At 41.0% G+C, this 8004-nt stretch overlaps 1 long non-coding RNA gene across 1 annotated transcript; it reads left to right on the top strand.

Moving 5' to 3' along the window:
• The first annotated feature begins 2791 nt into the window (after positions 1-2791).
• LOC122785509 lies at positions 2792-7800 on the top strand. Its single transcript, XR_006362289.1, has 4 exons — positions 2792-2812; positions 3060-3233; positions 5379-7140; positions 7370-7800. It is a non-coding gene; the product is annotated as an uncharacterized LOC122785509 (long non-coding RNA).
• The last annotated feature ends 204 nt before the right edge of the window (positions 7801-8004 follow it).

The following is an 8004-nucleotide window of genomic DNA, read 5'->3' as shown; positions in this document are numbered from 1 at the left end:
CTTTATAAAGTCATGTATGGTTTTAACAAACTTGAACAGATGCAGCCATTTACATTCTGCTGTGTTCTTTTGTCAAACTCCAAATAATGTCGGTCGCAACTCAAGCACAAGAAGCCCAACAAATTAAAAAAAAACATTTTTTAAAAAGCAACTCGCAGTTTAAAAATTAACATAACACGCTAAATATGACTGTAATTAATTCATCGCAATTAATGCCATAATTTGAACACCCCTACAAATAATCTCAGTAAATAAGGTTCCTGTTCAAGTAGCACTTAGTGTTTTTATTTTTAATATATAAACTGCACATCACTGGGACCAAGGAGCATCCAGAACAGAAGATTTATTAGTGTAGTTATTAGGTTTGGTTATGGTTTAATGCAAACTTTCATTTCAGGGCCGTGACCCAGTGGACACATTCACAGCAGACGGCAGCTCCTCGTGCACAGTTGGGCGTTCAGTTCTAGAAAAAGCACGGGTTCATTTCCGGACATGAATGAATTTGTCCCTAATGGACAAAGACACTGCGTGATAAAGTGTCCTCTTGACTCACAAGACGCGCACTAAAGTGTCCTCGTGAGTGGTAAAACATGATGTGGGGGAGATAAAACAAAATCACATTGACCTACAATAGCAATTTTATTTTCAGTGACATATTAAAAATAAAAAAATCAATGGTTCATTGGGATATTACGACGGAGTATTACGTCCACATTGAGAAAAAATAATAATTCACAGACTTTGCGAATAAAGTCGTAAATCTACGAGAATAAAGTCGTACATTTTACGAGATTAAAGTCGTAATATTCTATCCTGTTGCTTTAGAAGAGGAGAGTTGCGGACTCATCACTTATAACCCTGCAGTCGACCAGTTCCAGCTATTTCCCCCTCCACAAACGCAGCCATTTCCTCCACAGGAAAAGAACCAGGCATTTGCTTGTCTATACTTTTTTAAAGTCCTGATACCGATGACAAGGACACAGCAACTTTAAAAGATGCTACAAAGCACAACTTGAACTTGCTTAATAAAGTGTGGAGGTCCACATGAAACTCAGTCTTCGGGGCCACATGGGTGCCGCAACCCCTCTAACACGTTTGCGTAACTTTGCATTACCGTAATTACACAACGGTTTGTGTGGTTATTACGGTAATACCTGTTCAAATTTCAAATTTAACACGCCAAATCTGGTGTTTGTTTGTTTTTTAGTTACAGGACATTTTCTGGCACTTTAATGGTTAAAATAAACAAAAAAAAAAGCTACAGCTTTTATATCTATCACAGTTTTGCTGCTTTAACTTTGATTCAGTTCTTGTTCTTCTGGGTTATTTGGATATTTGGAGAATAGTATTTTCGTATTTTAAAAACATTGGGCACAATAACAGGGGTGTCGCTTGAGATGAGTGCGAGAGTTTGTCAGTCTCAGAAGGATTGTGGAAAAACTATTTTACCTCCAGACTTGAAAGATTCCTTATTATCAGCATGCCACAATAAGTCTATACAAATGATTTTACAGAAAACTAATATCGAACCACGATATAACAGATCCAGATCCCTTATCACTGCCTAAAGTCTCTAAAATAGAATAGGAGGCAGAGTTTTCTCTTCTCTTCTCTTGTGGAACCAGCGAAACCAAAATGTGCTGCAGGAACTCCCATGATGCACTAAGCACATGTCTTCACTCTCCATTAGTTTATGCTTTTTCCTCTTGGCCTCATTTTGAAAAAATCTCTGTTGGTTTTTTGTTATCAGCCGAGGATTATGACACCTCCGGAGTGTTTGAATTTTATTCTATGTATTTTTAGGCTTCGGCGTCATCAATGTAGTCGAGTAGTAGTAAATGTTTCCCTAATGTTTAAATAGTAAGTAGCTGATTTGAATTAAACAAACATGAACCTGGAATATTACTTGAATGAAAGAGAAGAAGATGGAGATTCACCATGGAAACATCTGCCATTGAACCCATAATTCTGTTCAGTTTTACACACCCTCTAATTGCAGGTTTATGTTTGATGTTGATATTTTTGAGCCCACTGAGCCCCTTTTATCGGCTGCTGAAAGGTGCGACACTATTAGCCTCCTCTCATCTTAGACTCGTTCTCACACTCACTCTTGTGCCGCGTGCGTGTGCGTGTGTGTCAGTGTCACCGTGTGAGTGAACGTGTGTGTGTGTGTGTGTGTGTGTGTGTCAACGTTCTTCCTCTGCCAAAAAAAAAAGCAATATCCACGTGTGCCAGTCACCATCAGTCATGTCTGGCCCTTTATCACAGCACTGGGAGAAACAAACAGGGGGACAGAGATCAATGGGATCTGCTGTGCTCCTGCGACATACTGAAAACAATCACCGGGCTCCGACGTCATCTTGAGAAAAACACAATTTTTAATCCATTACTGTGCCTCTCTCTGCTTCTGCATCTGCGACAATCGTGCATAATAAAAAACGCACAAATTCCGTGTGACACTTTTTCCTTAAACACGCACATCATGTAGTCTGAGGCACATACTTATTTAAACATGACCCAGTCCATCGAATCACTCTATATACACGTGTAACAGGGTCAATTACTGGAGCATATTTGTAACATGCTGCAATTTATCACACCTGATATTTTTTATTTTTTATTATTACACAAAATGTATGTAAAGTTGTTATTACTAAATACCCTACTAAATGAATCGGTGATTCATCGGTTTGAAGCTTTTTTCATGATCAAAACAAGATTTCTGATTGTTTCCGCTTCTTAAATGTGAATATTTTCTTCATTTCTTTGCTCCAAATAACAAAGAAACCACATGCCAACTGAAGATTCTGGGGTGGGTTTACTGACGTAGATTAACCTCAAGGAGTATATGTGTAAACCATGATGCTGCATCCTGTCCTTGGGTTGCATAGTTTTGCGATAATTAGCTTGTTCTGTTTGAGTTTGCATTGCTTGATGCAGCAGTGTTAAGTGACGTGCGTAAATCATCAACTGATTTTGACTAAATGCAAATCAAACTGAGTTCACATGTTAAACTGTGAGTGGTTATCTTGTATGTCTATGTTTCATTCTTCATTCAGATTGGTGAGCTGTGGTTTGTCAAAAACCAGCTGTGCTTCTCTGACCTCAGCCCTGAAATCCAACCCCTCCCATCTGAGAATCCTGGACCTGAGCTCCAACAAGCTGCAGGATTCTGGAGTGAAGGAGCTGTGTGGTTTCCTGCAGAGTCCACACTGTAAACTGGAAAATCTGGGGTCAGTTCATTATCCTCACACTTGAATGAACTTTAATGTTCATTAAACAAGTGTTTTTCTTGTTGATACATATTTCCAGAACTATTCTCTCAGTTTCAGGTCAGTAGGGGAGAGTGGGGTAATGTGATAATTCTTTTACATGTGCTCCCCTCTATTTATTATTATATATCAGTAAAATTGACAAATGTCCCATTAATTCAGGATGTTTCCTAGCTATGGAAATGATCAGAATGTCTTCAGGACAAAGGGCAATGAAAATATCATTGCTTTTAAAAAAGTGGTCTTGTGTCTCACTTTACCCCAGTTTAGGGGTAAACAGAGATAGACCAGAGAAATCAAGGGGGTAAAGTGAACCACTTACTTTTTACACATTAAAACTACCACAACAACACATGTTGTATTAATTAGAATCCTGACAGCGAGATTGACAATCACACATTCCAAAACTAATGTTGGACTAGTAACAGAATCATGGGAATTGGTCAGTTAAGCACATGTTTTTAAACACTTTAAAGTAACCTTTAGAGCCAGCTAGTGTCTAGGGGTCAGAGCAAAGGACAATCAGAACCAGCTAATACACAGTCTGAGGCTCACAACATAGGACCATCAGAACCAGCTAGAACAGCCTGGGACTCAGGACACCTGGATTAGAACATCAACCTACTCTACATTCCAGCCCTGAAGGTTACAGGGATATTGCTGTTGTTCTGTGTATTCAAATGCCAGTTCATGACACTTAACTGGAGCAAGGCCATGGAACTGGTCAGCTAGTTGTTTCAAGTTGATGTTTGGCAAACTCCTCCTCCATCTCATCTGTGGACATTCTCTTTGCCTCAGCTACTGCACCCCAGGCTACTGATTTTACTACCCCTTTCTCTTTTTTCTATATGAATCTTTGTAGCGTTGTCTTGTCAATATTTCTATCCCTTCCAGCTTTTCTTAGGGACTTCTTTCCTTGCATGACCTCAGCAGCTGCACTCTCCATCTCTGTGAGGGTTGTTTTCAAGCCCCTCCCATTCCCCCCTTGTCAGGAAGGAGAAGTTGGTGCTGGTCCAGTATGTAGTATGTTTTTACATACATACATGTTGATGAACTTCCAACATATACAACCATGTGATTGATGCTAGTTGAAGATTAGCCTGAATTGCCCCAGGTTGTCTTCCTGGTGTAGTTTCTTGGCATGATGGCTTTTCTACAATGTTTATGACATTAAAAATAAAACATATGTAATGTAATATTACACTAAAATATGTTTAAGACTAAACTTAACTTGTGTTTCATGGTGGGGAGAGAGCATTTGTCTCACTTTACCCCACTGCCACCTTTTTAGAAAAAACAACATCTCTTAGCAATTCAGGCTAATCTTCAACTAGCATCAATCACATGGTTGTATATGTTGGAAGTTCATCAACATGTATGTATGTAAAAACATACTACATACTGGACCAGCACCAACTTCTCCTTCCTGACAAGGGGGGAATGGGAGGGGCTTGAAAACATAATGGTCACATGACCACAAATGTGTTCCGTTGCCTAGATATAGGGGGTGTCTCACATTACCCGATGTCCCACATCACCCTGCTCCCCCCTACATTATCTATGTTCACTTCAACATTCACATGTGTTGAAAGTGACCAGTGTTCAGGCGCTTTTACATTTTCCAGTTCCAGCACTACTCGGCTCTACTGGATTTGGTCATGACTTCATAGCTCCTCCTCCTCGTGGGGGGGTCGTCATAGCATGGCTGCATGAAACTGCCGTGCCACAAACACACAAACTAGTGATGGCAGAGCAGGGGCCTCATGTACAAAGGTTGCGTACGTCCTTTTCCACACTCACGTTCAGATGTATAAAGCGTGAAATGACCGTGGAAATGTGCGGTGCCCCACGCCAACTTCATGGCTGGCGTACGCATGTTTCTACAGCTATTGTTCCTTTGGCGACACTTAGAGGTGATACTGGGAAACTGTTAATAACGTGAAAACAGTTAGTCATAGAGTGATGTGCACATCAGAGACACACTTGTGTTTGCAATTATATGGGTGGATATAAAAGCATGATGAAGAAAATGGTATTAACAATGGCAGCGTTAGCGTTGTTAGAGGACCTTGCAAATGGTGCAATCTGACGTGAGCGAGTATTTAGGGAACGATCGTTTACCAAGGCCAGTGTTGCTGGAGTTGTGTGCAGAGCTGCGGCCGGCCCTAGAGCAGAACATCCCCCCACTGGAGGAACCAGATGCTGGACCCGTCAACTTCAACCCACCTCGGGAAGCCATAGGGGCCTGGCAGAATGTGATTTCAAGCATGTAAAGAGGCAAGGACAGAATTTACTTGTACACAAGTGCATTTATTGATTTGCTTATACCACTGAGTACATTAATTAGTTGATCTAGACGATCATTTATACCACCGATGGCTCTCACTATTTCCTCCTGTGATTCCAGCACAGCTCGGGTGAGGACACGCCCAGTCGGGCGGACATCAGCAGCTGGCAGTGGAGCCGGTGGTGACACCGGGGCCGGTGGAGGAGTCTGTGCCCTCTCCTGGCTTCTCGTCTATTGAGAAATAATAAAAACACTGTAATTAAACATGAGTCAAAGTGTTTAATATCCTGGCATCTTTACGCACGACCTATGTGTATTGTAAGCAGCCAATTGTATGACCAGTATAATTACAAGATTTATGAGTTCAGCATATTTACCATGGGGATGATCTGTGTCTCCTTCATGGGCACTCACTTCCACGTTGATTGGGATGTACAAAAGACACGTGCTTGGATCCATGCCTACGCACATGCCTTTGATACATCTGAATTTATTTGTGCGTACGACAGCTTCTGGGTTTTGGCGTACACCAAGTTTCAGTAGGAAATCCATGCAAATCTTTGTACATGAGGCCCCAGTTGTTTTTGGTGTAAGTCAATCATTAGAATCAGCTTGTAGCCTATACTACAAATCACAACCAGGTTCTTCCTTAGTGTCCCATTGTTTTCCTCCAATGTCCCCTTATTTTCCATTTCCATGAAACAAGCATCTTTCTATTTCTATTTCTATACCAATAAACAATGAAATCAGCATCAGCTGAGAATAATGACAGGTGACGTGAAATAACCAAGCATGAGCGGAGCACAGGGGTGGACTGGGACAAAAATTTGGCCCTGGACTTGTTGGTCCAGACTGGCCCACTACAATCCGTGCGTAGATACTGTGCTAACTCGCCCCATTGATGTAGATAAACCATGCAAGCCCTTAATAACACCACTATACTGAGCAATATCCCTTTATATTCTGGAGCCTTGAATAAATAAATGATAAATATACAGTGCACTGCTTACTGTACTTGCTCATTATCACACAGCTGCCTGCTGCCTATCACAAATCTGGTCATGAGACGTAGGGTAGTGTGGAATATGTTAAGTTTGAACAAGATTACATGCCAAAAATGAGTACGTGGGCTAGTTGACTAAAGTATGGAAAACAATAGTATAATGATCTGAAAAATGGACAAACACTTAGAATTTTTTTTTAAAACAGACAGTACAGCCGCGTCTGTGCTGCTGGTCCCGCCAGTAAACACACCACACTACTGTCAGTGAACACACCACACTACTCTGTTAAATACGGAGGTTTTAGAAATGTCCTTGCTGGAGATGAACGCATGTTTTTAGGATTTTTAACTGATCTACAGTCTGGCATTGTTGGGTTTGATACTTGTGTCCGTTCTTTCTTCAGACTGAGGAGCTGCAGTTTGTCAGAGGTCAGTTGTTCTTCTCTGGCCTCAGCTCTCAAGTACAACCCTTCCTATCTTAAAGTCCTCAACCTGAGCTCCAACAAGCTGCAAGATGTGCATTTAAAGCCTCTGTCTGAACTCGTGGAAAGTTCGGACTGTGCACTTGAGACTCTGAGGTCAGTTTATGCTTGTGTGAGTTTGGTAAAAAAAGATCCATTAGATCCTCAATCAAGTTGAGAGAGGAGAATGTATGGAGAGGAGAATGAATGGGTTAGACAGAGAGGGAAAACACCTCAGGCAGAGCTCATGTGATGATGAAACAAAGAAAAAAAAGAGAAGTTTGAGTTTGGTTTCTTATGGCTGACTGATGAAAGGATCACCTCTGTTGTCTTCTTCCCAAAACAGATACAAGCGATGATCTTGATGAAGGTGAGAGTGAAGAGGAGGAACAGTGATCTCTCTGACTTATCCTGCTTCACTGCATCTAACCCTGAGCATGATGAAATGTTATGTGGAGATGCAGCAGAACAAGGCTGGGAAGCAAATGACCAACTACTGGAACACACACCATAGGTTTGTTCAAACACATATGAAGGAATCTATAGATAATCAGGCAGCATGAGCCCAACAGACCTCAAGATGTTAACAACACCTAATAATAACAGTGATGATCTGGAATCTCGTTATACAAGTCACATATTTGTGCTTCCTTGTGTTTTTTCATATATTTCCTTTTTCATTTACAAACGTTTCTCAACAGGAAGATTATTACTTGTGTTTTGTAGTTCACCCCATTGTACTGTCTGTACTGTACTGTCTGTACTGTACTGTACTGTCTATACTGTACTGTACTGTCTGTACTGTACTGTCTATACTGTACTGTCTGTACTGTATACTGTACTGTACTGTCTGTACTGTCTACTGTACTGTGTACTTTACTGTACACAGTACTGCCTGTACTGAGTAGCCACAGTACAGGCAGTACAGACCCACTTCATGCACTGTTTGCAAAGTTGTAGAAGAACCTGGATGTTAGTGTA

This window comes from Solea senegalensis, linkage group LG19, assembly GCF_019176455.1.
Source record: "Solea senegalensis isolate Sse05_10M linkage group LG19, IFAPA_SoseM_1, whole genome shotgun sequence".
Lineage (NCBI taxonomy): Eukaryota > Metazoa > Chordata > Actinopteri > Pleuronectiformes > Soleidae > Solea > Solea senegalensis.
Note: the sequence above shows the minus strand (reverse complement) of the source record. Positions and strands in the feature narration are given on the sequence as shown.